Here is a 19,913-nt window from a genome sequence, read left to right as displayed (position 1 = left end):
GTGGGGCTCAAACGAGAAAGGTAGATCTGAACAGCAACACTTTGCTCCTCGATTAGCCATCGCACCTCGACGAGGGCTCAACGAAATCGAAGGTTACAGCTGATTGTGTTCTCATTCCAAAGCTGACCTTTCTGTCGTCAGCAATGCTATTAATCCGGCAACATGATTTTGCCATAGAAGGAAGAGGCGTTGAAAGTGCCTATCAAAATAGTTTGTGTCGAACGTGATGAAATGCAATGGAGCTCGCGGTTTGGTGCAGGTACGATTGGCTGCCAATCTCGGCCAGGGTAGGGCCCAGTTATAGCCCGCTGCTCTCGCGAGTTCACATTGCGAAGTAAATATGTCACGCCAGCTGGCAACTTATTGTTCGAAAATCCTAAAATATATGCGGTCAACCAAGGCGCCTTATCCGAACGTTACCACAATCCACTTCTGAGGATAGTTGCCAACAATCGTGACTAATATCAACAATAGGTAGCAGCCAGTTATGAGTAATGGGAACAGAGGTAACCTTAGAATAACTCATATCATGGGAAATAAATACAATAGAAGCCGATTGAATGACCCACATACGCATTTGATATGGTATATTTTTGTCCTTTGGCTTTGTTGTGGTTTACTTAACATAGTACGATCAATGGAATAACCGGTAACTCCTTTCTGTAAGCCAAAATGAACATCTGAGTCTGTTTGTTTTGCTAGAATTTCAAACCACCTGAAAATCTTTCAGAATAAATATTGTTAGAATCGTTTGCGGCAATAAAATAACTGAATCGTACATCCCGTTTCTTTTTTCCGAAAACAAAAATATAATTTCGTCGATTGAATTCGAAATCAATGCCTACGATGGGCCGAATCCTAGCTAACATATGTTCTACTCATGTCCTACCGGAAGCAACAATCGCTTCTCATTTCCGTTATCATCTCCTGCACTGCTTGCGACCGGAAACGGGCAAACATAGAGATATTCATTTGCACACAAATCAAGAAAAAATGTTTGATGTACACTCATATGTGGCCAATTCGCTGCTACACATATATGTTTGATATTGAACTCAGGGTCTACTGGCCGTCTGGTTGGATAGTTTGTCCGGTAACTTCCTGGCTGCTGCAGGCTGTAGCATCGCATCCACTGGCACAAATGTGTACATGTCTGGCTGTATATTCGGCGGCTAGCAGCGCAGGCTATTAGGTGGACAACCGAAATCAACGAGCAAAAAAGAGTCCGGAAAATTCTTTCCGAGATGTGACCGCTGACCGTAAATCGCTTTGTTTTTCCGCAAAAAGCTGATTTTCTGTCGGAGTTCCATGCTCGAACGCCATGCTGTTCGTTTGAAATACGCAAGGGTGTTGCATTTATCACCATGCGTACCATACACAGGAAAACAATTGGATCAGGATTGCTACCCAAACGATGCACATGACTGCTACAATACAAAATTCAGTACACTGCCAGCTGTGTCCAAGTATTCTCTAACACAAAACATATTGCAAAAATTGGGTAGTTTACGGTGAAATGTCCTATTCCCTTATGTGAAATATTTATGAGCTTGTGCTTTGAACGTATTTATTGAATGACCATAGTGAATCGAGTCCGGACTCCATTATATAAATAAAGTGATTTTTTCAGACTTTTCTTAGCTTTCTAGTTCAAACAGGTTCTATTAAAGAACATGTATGTCACGCTTACTTTTATATACAGCACTCGTGCACTAATTGTACGTCCTTTAAATGCACCGTCTTTTAATTGCACATTGCATTTAATTGCAGTTGCACGATTGTGCAACTAAAAAAAATTCCAGGCTTTTAAAAAATCATTCTCACTGGTTTCGCAAATTTTTTCCGATACGGACATATGGTATACGGACGTTTGCCATAAATATAATATAATAGCCTCCCAGTTGGCTCCGAGGTATGACGCTGGCCTAATACGCCAGTCGTCGTATGTTCGAATCTCGACTGGGAGAGACTGTTAGAGTCAATAGAATCGTAGCAACTGGCCCTGCAATTGTCCTGCACTCTAACAGTTGGCTGCGAAATCTGTCGCATACAAACAGCAGGTCAAGTTTCGATAACGGAAAGAAGCACCTAGGCTTTGCTTTGGTTTTTTTAATAAATATAATACGGATACCATAAAGACGATTGCCGTAACGCATGTTTGTCATTATAGACAAAAGCCATAATATGTATTTGTCATACTTGAAACCGATGGAATCGATGGCGATGTGGTTCGACGGTTTACAAGGTAGATGTTGTAAATACTTTATAGATTCTAGCAGGCCTTGTTCTGCCCTGCTTCCCAAGACGGATATGAGTTCAATTTGTTTAATAAAGATCCCCATTCGTTAGTCAACCACCAAGCAAGTTAGACCTGTTTTAGTTATTGCGAACTACCAGTCCATTACCTTGGTTATAGCTACAATAATTGAGGACGAGTGAAAAATTTGGAATCATCTCGCAGTCCTCCAGGAATCTCGGAATTTTCAAGCCAAAAAAAATGTCTGAGTCGGATCTGAAGGACGCGACTCTTCAACTCGCCAATCTCATCGTGAAGCAGCAGCAGCAGATCGAAAACCTGGAGAACCATGCAGAACCGGATGGCAGCGGCAGCGACAAAGTCACCGAATCCCCAGCCAGCGGCATTCAAGATTTCCAGTAGGATTGGGACGCGAGAGTTTTCTTCGACAACTAGTATTCGAAATACGAGGATGTTTTCACAAAGGACGGTGAAGCCCTAGATGATGTCGTAGAGTATGCCGTTACACGAAAAGTACGTAAATACCGTTTATCCCAAGAACCTCCGAACTACACTCTAGACGAGACCGCCAACGAGTTGAAGAAATTGTTCGGTCAACAGAAGTCCGTTTTCCATTGCTGTTGCCTGCCGTACTCCAAAAACGATGCGGATCGTATGCTGTCATGGTAAACAAACACTGTGAAGCGTTTCAACTATCCAGGCTAACACTTCAGTAGTTCACTTCAAAGCCCCCCATTTCGTCTGTGGACTGCAACTGCCACGGGATGCGGACATCCGAGCCAGATTGATTTCGGAGTAGAAGCCGATGAAAGCGGAACAAGGTTAAGTATTCGTGTGTGGAGATTATTCAACGTGGCTGAACAACGCGCTAAAATTTGACCGGCATCCTACTGTGTTACCTGACTCATAACGAACCTCTATTTCCGAAATTCTAAAATCTCTAATGCTTTTATTTTTGGAGTAAACATGTAATTTTTTATGTTATATAGTTAATATTTGTATGCTCTATTCGAATTTATGATCAATTAAACGAAAAACCACAAAGTTTGTGAGTTACGAGACCCTCCCCCGTATATAACGTATATTCGGTATAAGTCAGGTAACACAGTAGGCCAAATCCAGACGACATATATACGGAACTAACAGAAACACGTTATTATACGCAGCTTGACTTGTCAGACGCCTACCTGCAGATCGAGGTTGAGGAAGCATCCCGCGACTTGCTCACCGTGAACACACATCGTGGACTCTCAGCACCAGGTGCATTTCAACGTATGATCGATAATGACCAATAATGACCGGCATCCCTGGAGTTAAGCCGACTTGGACGACATCCTCGTCGCTGGTCGTTCCAGCCAGAAGTACCATCGAATCCTCTATACTGCTTGAACGTGTGCGTGAATATGGTTTTCACTTACGCATCGAAAAATTGCCGTTTTGCAGTCCCTCAGATCAAATTTCCGGGCACATCATGGACAAGGATGATATTCGACCTAACTCTTCGAAAACTGAAGCTATCGCTAAATACCCCAAGTAGCACACTTTAGGTCCATTTAGTTGAAGCAACCGAATTACGACTGAAATTAGTCATATTTCGGTTACCACAACAACCTTGTAACCACCGTGCTAGTAGGGACAACATCCGAAGGATATCAAGTAGCTCCATTCCTACCTGGGTGCTATACTTACTTATGTGTCCATGTCCGCCGGTCCGGCAGAACAAAGGGATGAAATCAGAGATCTCCACTGCTGACGGTTACCCGCCATGGCTTTTACCTGTCGCCAGGACAGGTTCTCGTCTACAGCCCGGATGTCGTTGACTAAGCTCCGTCGCCATGAGCCTCTGGGTCTGCCTCTTCTACGCTGTCCTTGTGGATTCCAGTCGAGTGCTGCTCTGCAAACCACGTTCGCTCCTTTCCTCAAGGTGTGTCCGATCTACTTCCACCTACGCTCACGAATTTCTGTGGCTATCGGCCGTTGATGACACCGACGATGGAGTTCCTCATTGGATATCCAATTATCAGGCCACCAGGCACGAATAATATATCGCAGGCACCGGTTAATGAATACCTGCAGTTTTTGCGTTTGCGCTGAGACGCACCACGTTTCGCAGGCATACAGCAGTACGGATTTAACGTTTGAATTAAAGATTCGGGTTTTCGTACGTAGAGTAATCTGGTTTGAGCGCCAAATGTTTCGCAGACCTGCAAAGGCACCCCTGGCCTTCCTGATCCGTGTGGCTATATCAGTCTTGGTACCACCATCGGGCGTTGTTTGGCTACCAAGATATTGAAAGGCGGCTACCTGCTCAACTTGTTGTCCCGCTACTGTAAAGTTGGTGGAATTGTCAGTGTTCACTACCATAGACTTAGTTTTCGCTACATTGACTGTGAGACCTGCTGCCTGGGAGCTCTCGGAGAGGTCATCTAACTTGCTCTGCATATTGTTTCGGCGTTGTGCGAGCAAGACAATGTCGTCGGCTAGGTCGAAGTCATTTAGCTGCTCCATCTTTAGAGGATTCCAAGGCAATCCTCGATTTGGTCTACTGTCAATTGCTCCAACTAGTATCTCATCCATAACGATGAGGAACAGAAGCGGTGATAAAATGCAGCCCTGTCTCACGCCAGCAGTAACCCTTATGGGGTCGGACAAGACGCCGTCGTGCAAAACCTTGCACGAGAACGCCTCGTACTGAGCCTCGATGAGATGGACTAGCTTATCTGGAACTCCTCTACGCCTAAGTGCGCCCCAGTTGTTTTCGTGGTTGAGTCGGTCGAACGCCTTTTCGAAGTCAACGAACACCAGCAGAAGAGAGTCCTGGAATTCGTTGATCTGCTCCAATATAATGCGGAGCGTTGTGATATGGTCTACACATGATCGGCCAGCACGGAATCCAGCTTGCTGCCGCCGGAGAGTAGCGTCGATCTTCTCCTGGATCCGGTTGAGGATTACCTTACAGAGTACTTTGAGAGTAATACAGAGCAACGTGATGCCACGTCAGTTACCGCATTCCGTTAGGTCTCCTTTCTTAGGGACTTTGACCAATATGCCCTGCATCCAGTCCACCGGAAAAGTTGCGGTTTCCCAAATATTGCTGAAAAGCTGATGCATCATCTGGGCTGACAAAGATGGGTCAGCTTTGAGCATTTCGGCAGAAATACGATCTATCTCTAGCGCTCTATTGGATTTCATACTCTTGATGGCTGCTACGATTTTATCCAGCGATGGCGCCTCCGAGTTCACGCGACGAACTGTAGGCGTCGTACGCTGCTGGTTTTGTTGGTCTCTGACATTTGAAACTCGGAAGAGTTGTTCAAAATGTTCAGTCCATCGCTTAAGCTGTTCTGTACGGTCAGTCAATAGCTGACCAGCTCTGTCCTTTAGCGGCATCTTTGTATTCATCCTGGCACCACTAAGGCGGCGAGAAATATCGTACAACAAACGGATATCACCATTGGCGGCGGCGGTTTCTCCTTGTTCGGCTAGGGAGTTAGTCCAGGCTCTCTTGTCCCGCCTACAAGCACGTTTAACAGCCCTCTCCAGTTCGGCGTATCGTTGACGGGCAGCTGTCTTAGCCGATCTGGTCCGCGCTCACTCAATGCCGGCTTTCGCCTCTCTCCGCTCGTCGATCTTCCTCCAAGTTTCATCCGAAATCCACTCCCTCCGCCCACTGCGCGCTTTGCCGAGGGTTTCATCACTGGTCGTGATGAAGGCGTTCTTGATACCGGTCCATTGCTCTTCGACGGTTCCACCAGGTGGCGACTCCGAGGCTCGAGATTCAAGTTGTTCAACAAAGGCCCTTTTCACATCAGGATTCTCCAATCGACGGACGTTGTAGCGGCACCCAACTTTCTCCTCCCGTCGTTGGACACGTGCGACGCGCAGACGTATCTCAGCGATAACAAGATGATGGTCGGATGCAATGTCAGCGCTGCGTTTGTTGCGTACATCAAGAAGGCTCCTTCTCCATTTCTGGCTGATGCAGATGTGGTCGATTTGGTTTTCTGTTCGGCCGTCGCGGGAAACCCACGTGACTTTATGTACTGGTCTATGGGGGATGTACCTTTATGTACCTGGGTGCTATGGAATACTAAAACAGCTAAAACAACTGAGGGCTCTCCTGGACGTTCGTCGGTGCTGGACTGCCAGAAGTAATTCGTCCAATTCAAGCCCATTCTACTGTCCAATCTGCACACTCGGCACGACCCGTCAAAGGAAATCATCGTCGCAACAGATGCATCGATGTATGGTGTTGGCGCTGCCATCATGCATTATTTCCCAACCGGTGCAGTAAAGGCTCAGGCTCACGCCTCTCGCTCACTGACGCATGCAGAGATATAGAAAAGGAAGCACTGGCCCTGATGTTCGTTGTGGCCAGCTTTCAAAAAATGTCTGAACGCCATTTTCTTCTAAAACGGACAATAACCCCTTCTCAAGATTTTCAACCCAAAGAAAGATACTATTATGATTCAAACTTCGAACACTTAAGCTATGCTGCATCTTTGTTCAAAGGAAAATATTCGATTTTTTTGTATTCTACCTTAAATGATTTAAGGCATGACAATTTATTTATTTTCGTGGGAAAATGTTCAAAAGGAAGATAAAATATAGTTTTACATTGATTAAATCCTGTGGTGGGCATCGCTAACCAAAAATTTAGCGTCGCTAACCCAGTCAACTGGACTGATGATGAATCCACGTCAACAGCAGCAGCCTTATTGTGTACAGAAATAATTTGACAGCGTTATCAATTGATTTGCAGCTATGACGGAAAGAGTCAAGCAATTACACTCGATGCTTTGTTCATACTGCTATCTACAGCCCGGAGTGAATGAGTCGAACATTGTAAGGCACTTCGTGTCCGTCGGATATAGCAAGAGCAAGTTTCCCTCAGCCTGACTATGAACAAATAAATTATAAATAAATAGACAGCCTTCCGCACCTTAGGGAGGTCGAAGTCAATTGGTGAAGAAGCAGGCCTCGTCAAAATGAACATTTTTATGTAGATGCATCAGTCGAGGTCGGCCATATCTGAGTAGCAGGCAATCACGACTGAAGATGCTGGTGAAAACATTTTTCCGGCGAAGGATGACGAGTTCTTCTTGATGTTGGACTGCAGCGGCTGGTAAAGCACTGGGTACATTATGCCTTACCACCCCCCATTTACGCACTGACGTCAAATATGTCTTTCACACTAAGTTCCCAAAGAAACTGCTTCTGTATCTGATGACTAGCGAGAAGGGAATGTCCAAGCCACTGTTATTTCTTTCGGGGTTTGCGGGGCGGGCCCCGTCCAGAAATTTTCGCCAATTGGAATTCAAAAACCGGACAAAAATTCAGGACAATTCCCACTACGTAGGCGTAGACGCGTTGTTGTCGTCGTCGTCAGTAGCCGTCAGTAGCCTAGTAGCCACCCCAACTCATCCTGTTTCAAACAGTCGTCTCCATTCAACTCTGTCTTGGGCCACGCGTCGGCAATTTCCCATCCGTCTCAGAAATTGTAACTCCCATTCAACATGATCGAGCTATCTTGTACGTTGAGCCCACCTGTTCCTGGTACCGGTGCAGTTGTTGAAGAGTTGTTTTCGTCGCTACTTGTCCGGTCCACAGCACCGTAGCCTACTGACTTTCGCCAGATGACGATGGAAATCTCTCCAAACAGTGCCTGTAGCTCGTGATTCATACGACTCCGCCTCTCTCCGCTTTTAGAGTGTATGCCAAAAGACTACTGGAGGACATGGACTGGCTAAGGATTAACGTTGTACTAAATACCGCTGTACTGAATACTGAACCTTCCCAGCGTCATCCAGTAACAAGCAATAGAGCATATTTGGGCGAATAGTTTGGTGGCCAAAACAGAGTCCGGAGTACAGTACAGTTACAATAGCAGCACTTCCCAGCCAAGATTCGAACATACGACGGCTTGTTTGGCCAGCATCGTACCCCGAAGCAAACTGGGCAGCCTGAAATGGTCTTCAACCGTAATAACTGGAAATTTAGTAGGATTATCTTCATCAGCTACAAACCATAATTTTGTATCATAATTTTCATTAGTATAAACCGATTCCCTGTTTTCCAATCACGAAATGATTGGAAATTTACCACTAATAATCACGAAATGGACAGGTAAACGTTCTAAAATTGGTAAAATAATACAAACGAAAAGACAGCTACTCTTACGGTTCGCTAAGAGTAAGCGAAACAAGTTAAAATCTGAGTTCTCATTTTTTCCAGCACCTGCTTACTTCCTTACAAGGAGTCTTAGAGTTCACTGTCATATGTCACCGTATCGAGGACATTCTAAACGATCACGGTAGTATACAATAAGCGTGATATTTTATCATACTAGCGATAATAATGGGCATTTTATTTTTTTGTTTTAAGTTTTAATCAGAACGGCAAGTATTCCAGTTTACACAGCAAACCAAATTATGTAATGCTGATTTCTTGTTCCGGTTGATGTCATCCCAACGTTGACCGGATGATGACAACGTGATACACTTGTCACTTTAAGGGCATGTTGAATAGTTTCAATTAAGTTTTACTCAACTGTAAGGAATTTTACAGATAAATGTACAAATCATTTGTAGAGAAACTTAAAGAAACTCAAATAACAGAATGGCCAAGGTAACTCACACTCACAACGAAACCAAGCGAGCATTTAGATAGGAAGCACCGCAATCCGCGATATACCATTATGTAACGCAAAAATTAGTTTTTTTTTAATCCTTTCCCACAACCAGGTTTGAAAACAAAACACAACCTGAGAAAAACGAAAACGAAGAAAAAAAGACGGTTGAAAAAATAAAAATTGGGTTTTTTCTCTTTCCTCTGATTTTGTTTTGTGCTACAAAACTCAAAAGTTTTCAGTCTTCTCCAAACTTCTAGGTACAAAACAAAAAAAAACAGTTTGTTCCAATACGTTTAGATGGTGATCCGAGAAAAAGGTACATGCAACTGGAAAATTCTGTTATTACAGAAGCGGTGTTTTAGTGCGTAGAGTTTGTTCCGAGCAGCACAGGAATACTTTTGTTATGTTTTGCGGCGTCCACTTCCCGTGGTCAGATTATTACAAAATTAGTAGACCACCTTCGTGTTTTAGTCTTGACCTTGAAATGAGGTCAGTCATATATAATTAATATTTTGTGAAACGGTAGTTCTATTACAATTGACGAAGATACGGTAGAAGAAAGTTATGAGAATTTTAGAGTGAAGGAGAAAGAGCGGAAAGGTGAGGGGGGGGGGATTATTAGTAGCTACGCTTAACAAGTAGTCGTTGTGACTCTTACCTTTTGTCCAATACTGGAAGGTGCATGGGTCAAACCAAGCTACAACACCAACCCACAACACCCGCCAGGGCATGTGGCTCGTTGATATATTATATTAACAAATATATTATACTAGCTGACCCGACAAACTTCGTATTGCCACAAATTAACCTGTGTTGTACATAAATCATGAATCTCGGATGATCTTTGTCACTTCTCGAGTTTTGCAAGCCCCCCAGTGGGCGGCGCTTCCGACGGCGGGTCACCGGCAACACTCGCGACCGGCTCGTCCTGAATGATCTAGTGTTACTATAGATAGTTTTTGTGGTCTTGTTATTGATTAATGTTTTATGGAAGAGTCTCGAATTTCTCGAGTTGGATTAGTTTTTGAGTTTCGCAAAAATTTCTGTTTTATTTGTATGAGAGTCCATATCCCCCTACCATAGGGGTGAGAGGTCTCTAACTATCATAAAATAAATTCAAGACTCAGAAATCTCCTACATGCCAAATTTGGTTCCATTTGCTTGATTAGTTCTAAAGTTATGAACAAATTTGTATTTCGTTTGAATGGGAGCCCCCCCTTCCTAAAAAGGTAAGAAGTCCTAATTCATTATGGGAAAAATGGTTGCCTCCAAAAACACCCACATGCCAAATATGGTTCCATTTGCTTGATTAGTTCTCGAATTATGAGGAAATTTGTATTTCGTTTGTATAGGACCCCCCTCCTAAAGTGGGGAGGGGTCCCAATTCGTCATTGAAAAAAAAATTGTCTCCAAAAACACACACATGCCAAATTTGGTTCAATTCGCTTGATTAGTTCTCGAGTTATGAGGAAATTTGTATTTCATTTGTGTAGAAGCCCCCCCTCTTGAAGTGTGGAAGGATCCTAATTCACCGTAGAAAATATTTTTGCCTCCAAAAACCTCCACATGCCGAATTTGGTTCTATTTGCTTGATTAGTTCTCGAGTTATGGGGAAATTTGTATTTCATTTGTATTGGAGCCCCCCCTCCTAATGTGGGAAGAGGTCCTAATTCATCACAGAAAAAATTCTTGCCTCTAAAAACACCTACACGCCAAATTTGGTTCCATTTGCTGGATTAGTTCTCGAGTTATGAGGAAATTTGTATTTCGTTTGTATAGGACCCCCCCTCCTAAAGTGGGGAGGGGTCCCAATTCGTCATTGAAAAAAAAAATTGTCTCCAAAAACACACACATGCCAAATTTGGTTCAATTCGCTTGATTAGTTCTCGAGTTATGAGGAAATTTGTATTTCATTTGTATAGGAGCCCCCTCCTAAAGTGGGGAGAGGTTCTTATTCATCATAGAAAACATTCTTGCCTCCAAAAACACCTACATGCCAAATTTGGTTCCATTTGCTGGATTAGCTCTCGAGTTATAAGGAAATTTGTATTTCGTTTGTATAGGAGCCCCCCCTCTTAAAGTGGGGAGGGGTCCCAATTCATCATAGAAAAAAATTTTGTCTTCAAAAACACACACATGCCAAATTTGGTTCCATTTGCTTGATTAGTTCTCGAGTTATGAGGAAATTGATATTTCATTTGTACAGGAGCCCCCCCTCTTAAAGTGAGGAGGGGTCCTAATTCAACATAGAAAATTTTCTTGCCCTCGAAAACCTTCACATGCCAAATTTGGTTCCATTTGCTTGATTAGTTCTCGAGTTATGAGGAAATTTGTATGGAAACCCCCCCTCTTAAAGGGGAGAGGAGTTATAATTCCTCTTATGAAGAGGGGAGGGGTCTCAAATTACCCTAGAATAAATTCTTGTCATCGAAAACACCCACATGCCAAATTTGGTTCTATTTGCTTGATTAGTTCTCGAGTTATGCAGAAATTTGTGTTTCATTTGTATGGGAGCCCCCCCTCTTAGTGGGGGGAGGGGTCTCTAACCATCACTAAAACCTTTCCTGGCCCCAAAAACCTCTACATGCAAATTTTCACGCCGATTGGTTCAGTAGTTTTTGATTCTATAAGGAACAGAGGACAGACAGACAGACAGACAGACAGACAGACAGACAGAAATCCTTCTTTATAGGTATAGATTAAGAAATAGTCCACTTTGCAAAATCTCCATATATATCCGAAAAGACGCAAAAATAACACCCTCTTGCGGACAAAAAGGTGACTAAAAGCTTTTTGTAATAAAAATTTTTAAGGTGCGGTATTGACCATTTTATGTGACAATGTTGCGCTTTACCGTGCTGGTACTTTGACAATCCACAGATGACCCCACGGGAAAGCAATACCAATATCAGCAATGTTGTTAGTTCATAAAATGACTGAAATGAGATTGTAACTTTAGGTATAAAAATTATTTGTGGATAATAGAAACAGCAGGAAAAATCAATAAAACCTTTAATTACAATTGCAAAACTGATGTAGGAACATAGCACAGTTGAAAATCGAAATATTTCAAAAATAGTTTCTCTTTTGATAGAATAAATTAGTAAAACGAAACACTCGAGGGACCGTCTTTTGAAGTTGACAGAAGTTTTGGTTTCAGCGATCCAATCCAATGATTAAATCGTCAACGACAGAAAACCGTCAAGGAGTTCTTACAGATTTTTGACAATAATTCGTCATTCACTCACACATCTAGATAAATTTAACACAAGGGCGAATATCGTAGGTATAAACAAAACTGGTGAGAGTTATTTTTTGATGGACCAGCATAGGAAAATCAATCTCACCCGGTTTGTTTACGCTTGCGTCATTTGCCCTTTTGTTGATTCTGTCTTCATATGGGCAATTCCATGAATGTAAACGTCGCGTATTGAAGATAGAATCAACAAAACGGTGAATGTCGCAAGCGCGGACAAACCGAGCGAGAGCTGATTTTCTTATGCTGGTCGAGCAAAAAATAACTCACCCGTTTTGTTCAATTTGCGACATTCGCCCTTTTGTTGATTCTATCTAGAATTGGGTAAACTCTATACAGAAAGTTGAGTCCGATAGACGTGTCGACATTAGTAACCTTTCATGCCGCAATGGCGCTAGTAGTCATGTCTTCAGGATTGTGAAAGAGTGAACTATATTGTGAATAACTGTTAATATTCGGCAGGGCAGTCTTCGGAGAAATTTATCAAGACTGAAGTTTGATGTTTTCCCGACGTTTCGACACTTTGTTGGTGTCTTTTTCAAGGGGTACTGTGGTAAAATACATTTTTAAAGTTATTTTTAAGTTGCTTACATAAATTTCACTTTGCTTACATATCATTTAGTCTTTTGTTCTGTTTTTTGGTTTGTACATATTACGGTCATGGAGGGTAGTAGTTGGTACATGAGCTGGAATTGGAATATTTAAAAATTCAAATAATTTTTCTTGCTTTGACCTGTACTGCGGAGCACTAAACGCTTCTTTACAAAAGGTTTCTATTGTTTGAAATATTTCAGTTTAGCTGTTGGGCCTTACCGATCTATTACTGTGTTTATTCTTTAGTGTATGCAAGATTGCTGCGTAGGTGGTGTTTAGACCTTCTACATCTACACGCTTGTTTACGGTGTTTGGTGTATTCGTGATGTGACACATTTCTAGAAATGGTACTGTGTGTGATCGGTAGCTGTGATCTACTATGGACGTTTGGCTTAGATTGAATCTGTGGTTGTGTGTGATGCAATGTTCTAATAGGGCTGTCTTTTCTCCTAGTGACCTGATTTCGGAACTGGTATTTGTGTGACTCATTAGTGTAGCTTCCAATTTGTTTACATTCGACTGATGGCCAGAAATTCTAGTTTTTAGCTTGTTTTTCGTCATCCCAATGTAGCAACTATCACAGTTGTTGCAGGGGATTTTGTAAACGACATTGGTTTTGTCTAATTTGTCTACCGGATCCTTCACGTTGCTGTGGAAGTGTTTTATTGTCCTGTATTGCCTGCTAGCTATTACTAGTGTAGGATGATCTTTCGTAAGGATTTTTGTTATTTGGTTAGTGAGTTTTGGCACGTATGGAATGGATCTGTAAATTTTTGTTGCGGTGGATGTTGCTTCTAGTGTGTCGTGATTTGTTTTCGGCATATTTGTCTGGTCGGCGCTAGTGGTTCCTTGTGGTGATCGATCTCTAGTTGGTAGTTTGTTTCCTTGCTCTGGTGTTTTTGGTGGATTATCCGATGCTGCTGGTTGACTTTCAGGTGGTGAATGGACTGATGGGACGGCTGGCAGTGATGGCTGGCTTTGATGGTTTCCAGTGGGTGGTTGGATTTTAAGAATTTGCGGTTCTGTGGACGGAGTTTGTGCATATGCTGATGGGTATAGGGTTGCGGTGTCAAGCGGTGTTTCTGGCGGTGACGGTTTATTCTGCATGGTGGCTGGCTGGGTTGGACTTGGATCCGTAGCTGATGCTGAATTCATGACTGGTTTGTTGTTGTAGGTGTTGATTAGTCTGTTTATCAGCGTTATTGGATAGCCATTCATTTTTAGTTGCTCTTGAATTGTCTTTTTAATCTCGCTTTGATTTCTAGACCGTGATAAACGACTGACTCGACATATGAAGTTGTTGGCTACATTTATTTTGTGTTTGAGCTGATGGCAGGAGTTATAGTGGAGCATTCTTCCGGAGGATATGGATTTTTGGTACCAGTCCGTACTTAGTGTTTGGTCGTTGTTGCGTATCACCATCATATCTAAATAAGGTAACCGGTTATTTTGTTCAACCTCCATGGTGAATTGCAACCTTTCTTCATGTTGGTTGAATTCATTCAGTACATTTTCTTTTTCATTTTCTGGTATGACGAGGAACAAATCGTCTACATATTTTCTAACAATTGGTATACTGAAGTGGAGGTTTTTCATAGCTTGATCCAGGATGTTTTCAAGAACTATGTCAGCTAGAATGGGTGACAGGGGGCTACCCATGGCGGTTCCGAAGGTTTGGAGGAAATACTGTTTGTTGTACTGGAAATAGCTGGCTTTCATGCATAGATCGATGATTTTTAAGAACATTTCTTGATCGATACGGGTGTTTATTTCTTCCCAACGTTCAGTTATGTTTTTTAGCACTAATTCGCGTGGGATATTAGTGAACAGAGAGACTACGTCTAGTGATATCATGATATAACCCTCAGGAATTGTCACTGAGTTTATTTCTTCGCAGAAGTCAAATGAGCTACGTACATTGTATTTACTGTTGAGGGATGTCTGCAAGATATTCGTTATGTATTTGGCTAAGTTATATGTTGGCGATGTTATGTTGGGAATCACTGGTCTTAGGGGAAGGTTGGGCTTGTGTGCTTTTGGTTGACCGTATATTCTTGGGCAGACGGCATTGTATACGGTTAATTTTCTCGCAGTTATTTGGTCTATTGACTTGTTCTCCTTCAGCGTCTTAACTAAGCCGTTGGTTTTCGTTTGGAAACCACTAGTTGGATCTCTACTGACACATTTGTACGTGTTACAATCCTCTACCAGCGCTTTCATTTTTTCCCCGTAGTCCGTTGCAGACATAATTACAGTTCTGTTTCCTTTGTCGCTGGACAGAATGCAAATCTCTGGATGTTCCTTTATGAATTTGGCTGTTATCTTTTCTGCTTTCATACAGAATTTTGATGCGGAGGACTGAATTTCTGCCTTTGGGTTAAACCGATTCATGTAGTTTTGTATCACGTTTACAGTCTGACATCGATTTCTGTCTTGTATTTCTTTGTCGTCAGTGGTACCTAGTATGCATTCGACGTCAGCCATTAGGTGGTAGAACGGAATTTGTTTTAAATCTGTTGTTGGTAGTGCATATTTTGGACCTAAGCTGAGTAACCGTATGGTCTCATCTGGTACATTCACATTGGTTGCGTTTAGTATTGCCTTTTCATTGGTCGTAGGTTTTGCCAGATTAGTTTCTTTCCTCATGAGGTTTTGGAGTTTTTTTTTTATTTGTGTAGCCTTCTGTTTTCCTTGTTTATCTGCCATCTCATCTCGGGTTTTTAGGAATTGTTCAGCTATCGTTGGGGTTGTAGTGTCTTTTATTTTCCTGTTCAGTATTTCTATGGTTTGTTTTAGTGTACGTATTTTGTGAAAGGTTTGTTTTATTTCTATGTTTAGTATTGCTTTCTTGAATTTTTCAATCGTGCGAGCAATTTTGTTCGTATACGGACCGTTTTCAGTGATTATTGAGTGAATGCACTTGAACGAGTTTATGATATGTGCAGGAAAAATACCTTTTCTTCTGCAACTTGTAAGGAAGGATTTTCTGTTAGTCATGTTCATCAATTTTTGTCTGTGATTGGAGTAATCCTTCATCGCTCTGACAGCATGTTTACCAAAGCATTCGTCGATGTACCGATAGTAACTACTGCTAATATTTGCCATTTTTGGGTTAGGTTGTGTTTTTTATCGACTGGATTCAATTGTAACTGTTAATATTCGGCAGGGCAGTCTTCGGAGAAATTTATCAAGACTGAAGTTTGATGTTTTCCCGACGTTTCGACACTTTGTTGGTGTCTTTTTCAAGGGGTACTGTGGTAAAATACATTTTTAAAGTTATTTTTAAGTTGCTTACATAAATTTCACTTTGCTTACATATCATTTAGTCTTTTGTTCTGTTTTTTGGTTTGTACATATTACGGTCATGGAGGGTAGTAGTTGGTACATGAGCTGGAATTGGAATATTTAAAAATTCAAATAATTTTTCTTGCTTTGACCTGTACTGCGGAGCACTAAACGCTTCTTTACAAAAGGTTTCTATTGTTTGAAATATTTCAGTTTAGCTGTTGGGCCTTACCGATCTATTACTGTGTTTATTCTTTAGTGTATGCAAGATTGCTGCGTAGGTGGTGTTTAGACCTTCTACATCTACACGCTTGTTTACGGTGTTTGGTGTATTCGTGATGTGACACATTTCTAGAAATGGTACTGTGTGTGATCGGTAGCTGTGATCTACTATGGACGTTTGGCTTAGATTGAATCTGTGGTTGTGTGTGATGCAATGTTCTAATAGGGCTGTCTTTTCTCCTAGTGACCTGATTTCGGAACTGGTATTTGTGTGACTCATTAGTGTAGCTTCCAATTTGTTTACATTCGACTGATGGCCAGAAATTCTAGTTTTTAGCTTGTTTTTCGTCATCCCAATGTAGCAACTATCACAGTTGTTGCAGGGGATTTTGTAAACGACATTGGTTTTGTCTAATTTGTCTACCGGATCCTTCACGTTGCTGTGGAAGTGTTTTATTGTCCTGTATTGCCTGCTAGCTATTACTAGTGTAGGATGATCTTTCGTAAGGATTTTTGTTATTTGGTTAGTGAGTTTTGGCACGTATGGAATGGATCTGTAAATTTTTGTTGCGGTGGATGTTGCTTCTAGTGTGTCGTGATTTGTTTTCGGCATATTTGTCTGGTCGGCGCTAGTGGTTCCTTGTGGTGATCGATCTCTAGTTGGTAGTTTGTTTCCTTGCTCTGGTGTTTTTGGTGGATTATCCGATGCTGCTGGTTGACTTTCAGGTGGTGAATGGACTGATGGGACGGCTGGCAGTGATGGCTGGCTTTGATGGTTTCCAGTGGGTGGTTGGATTTTAAGAATTTGCGGTTCTGTGGACGGAGTTTGTGCATATGCTGATGGGTATAGGGTTGCGGTGTCAAGCGGTGTTTCTGGCGGTGACGGTTTATTCTGCATGGTGGCTGGCTGGGTTGGACTTGGATCCGTAGCTGATGCTGAATTCATGACTGGTTTGTTGTTGTAGGTGTTGATTAGTCTGTTTATCAGCGTTATTGGATAGCCATTCATTTTTAGTTGCTCTTGAATTGTCTTTTTAATCTCGCTTTGATTTCTAGACCGTGATAAACGACTGACTCGACATATGAAGTTGTTGGCTACATTTATTTTGTGTTTGAGCTGATGGCAGGAGTTATAGTGGAGCATTCTTCCGGAGGATATGGATTTTTGGTACCAGTCCGTACTTAGTGTTTGGTCGTTGTTGCGTATCACCATCATATCTAAATAAGGTAACCGGTTATTTTGTTCAACCTCCATGGTGAATTGCAACCTTTCTTCATGTTGGTTGAATTCATTCAGTACATTTTCTTTTTCATTTTCTGGTATGACGAGGAACAAATCGTCTACATATTTTCTAACAATTGGTATACTGAAGTGGAGGTTTTTCATAGCTTGATCCAGGATGTTTTCAAGAACTATGTCAGCTAGAATGGGTGACAGGGGGCTACCCATGGCGGTTCCGAAGGTTTGGAGGAAATACTGTTTGTTGTACTGGAAATAGCTGGCTTTCATGCATAGATCGATGATTTTTAAGAACATTTCTTGATCGATACGGGTGTTTATTTCTTCCCAACGTTCAGTTATGTTTTTTAGCACTAATTCGCGTGGGATATTAGTGAACAGAGAGACTACGTCTAGTGATATCATGATATAACCCTCAGGAATTGTCACTGAGTTTATTTCTTCGCAGAAGTCAAATGAGCTACGTACATTGTATTTACTGTTGAGGGATGTCTGCAAGATATTCGTTATGTATTTGGCTAAGTTATATGTTGGCGATGTTATGTTGGGAATCACTGGTCTTAGGGGAAGGTTGGGCTTGTGTGCTTTTGGTTGACCGTATATTCTTGGGCAGACGGCATTGTATACGGTTAATTTTCTCGCAGTTATTTGGTCTATTGACTTGTTCTCCTTCAGCGTCTTAACTAAGCCGTTGGTTTTCGTTTGGAAACCACTAGTTGGATCTCTACTGACACATTTGTACGTGTTACAATCCTCTACCAGCGCTTTCATTTTTTCCCCGTAGTCCGTTGCAGACATAATTACAGTTCTGTTTCCTTTGTCGCTGGACAGAATGCAAATCTCTGGATGTTCCTTTATGAATTTGGCTGTTATCTTTTCTGCTTTCATACAGAATTTTGATGCGGAGGACTGAATTTCTGCCTTTGGGTTAAACCGATTCATGTAGTTTTGTATCACGTTTACAGTCTGACATCGATTTCTGTCTTGTATTTCTTTGTCGTCAGTGGTACCTAGTATGCATTCGACGTCAGCCATTAGGTGGTAGAACGGAATTTGTTTTAAATCTGTTGTTGGTAGTGCATATTTTGGACCTAAGCTGAGTAACCGTATGGTCTCATCTGGTACATTCACATTGGTTGCGTTTAGTATTGCCTTTTCATTGGTCGTAGGTTTTGCTTTGGTAAACATGCTGTCAGAGCGATGAAGGATTACTCCAATCACAGACAAAAATTGATGAACATGACTAACAGAAAATCCTTCCTTACAAGTTGCAGAAGAAAAGGTATTTTTCCTGCACATATCATAAACTCGTTCAAGTGCATTCACTCAATAATCACTGAAAACGGTCCGTATACGAACAAAATTGCTCGCACGATTGAAAAATTCAAGAAAGCAATACTAAACATAGAAATAAAACAAACCTTTCACAAAATACGTACACTAAAACAAACCATAGAAATACTGAACAGGAAAATAAAAGACACTACAACCCCAACGATAGCTGAACAATTCCTAAAAACCCGAGATGAGATGGCAGATAAACAAGGAAAACAGAAGGCTACACAAATAAAGAAAAAACTCCAAAACCTCATGAGGAAAGAAACTAATCTGGCAAAACCTACGACCAATGAAAAGGCAATACTAAACGCAACCAATGTGAATGTACCAGATGAGACCATACGGTTACTCAGCTTAGGTCCAAAATATGCACTACCAACAACAGATTTAAAACAAATTCCGTTCTACCACCTAATGGCTGACGTCGAATGCATACTAGGTACCACTGACGACAAAGAAATACAAGACAGAAATCGATGTCAGACTGTAAACGTGATACAAAACTACATGAATCGGTTTAACCCAAAGGCAGAAATTCAGTCCTCCGCATCAAAATTCTGTATGAAAGCAGAAAAGATAACAGCCAAATTCATAAAGGAACATCCAGAGATTTGCATTCTGTCCAGCGACAAAGGAAACAGAACTGTAATTATGTCTGCAACGGACTACGGGGAAAAAATGAAAGCGCTGGTAGAGGATTGTAACACGTACAAATGTGTCAGTAGAGATCCAACTAGTGGTTTCCAAACGAAAACCAACGGCTTAGTTAAGACGCTGAAGGAGAACAAGTCAATAGACCAAATAACTGCGAGAAAATTAACCGTATACAATGCCGTCTGCCCAAGAATATACGGTCAACCAAAAGCACACAAGCCCAACCTTCCCCTAAGACCAGTGATTCCCAACATAACATCGCCAACATATAACTTAGCCAAATACATAACGAATATCTTGCAGACATCCCTCAACAGTAAATACAATGTACGTAGCTCATTTGACTTCTGCGAAGAAATAAACTCAGTGACAATTCCTGAGGGTTATATCATGATATCACTAGACGTAGTCTCTCTGTTCACTAATATCCCACGCG

At 41.8% G+C, this 19,913-nt stretch overlaps 1 protein-coding gene across 1 annotated transcript in view; it reads right to left on the bottom strand.

Moving 5' to 3' along the window:
* LOC128744264 (E3 ubiquitin-protein ligase TRIM9) overlaps nt 1–19,913 on the bottom strand; it is a 178,745-nt gene that overhangs the window by 19,567 nt on the left and 139,265 nt on the right. The window lies entirely within an intron of this gene.

The sequence above is a fragment of the Sabethes cyaneus genome, chromosome 3, assembly GCF_943734655.1.
Source record: "Sabethes cyaneus chromosome 3, idSabCyanKW18_F2, whole genome shotgun sequence".
NCBI classification, from domain to species: Eukaryota; Metazoa; Arthropoda; class Insecta; order Diptera; family Culicidae; genus Sabethes; species Sabethes cyaneus.
The sequence above is the reverse complement of the archived record's forward strand: the minus strand, read 5'-3'. Positions and strand labels throughout refer to the sequence as shown.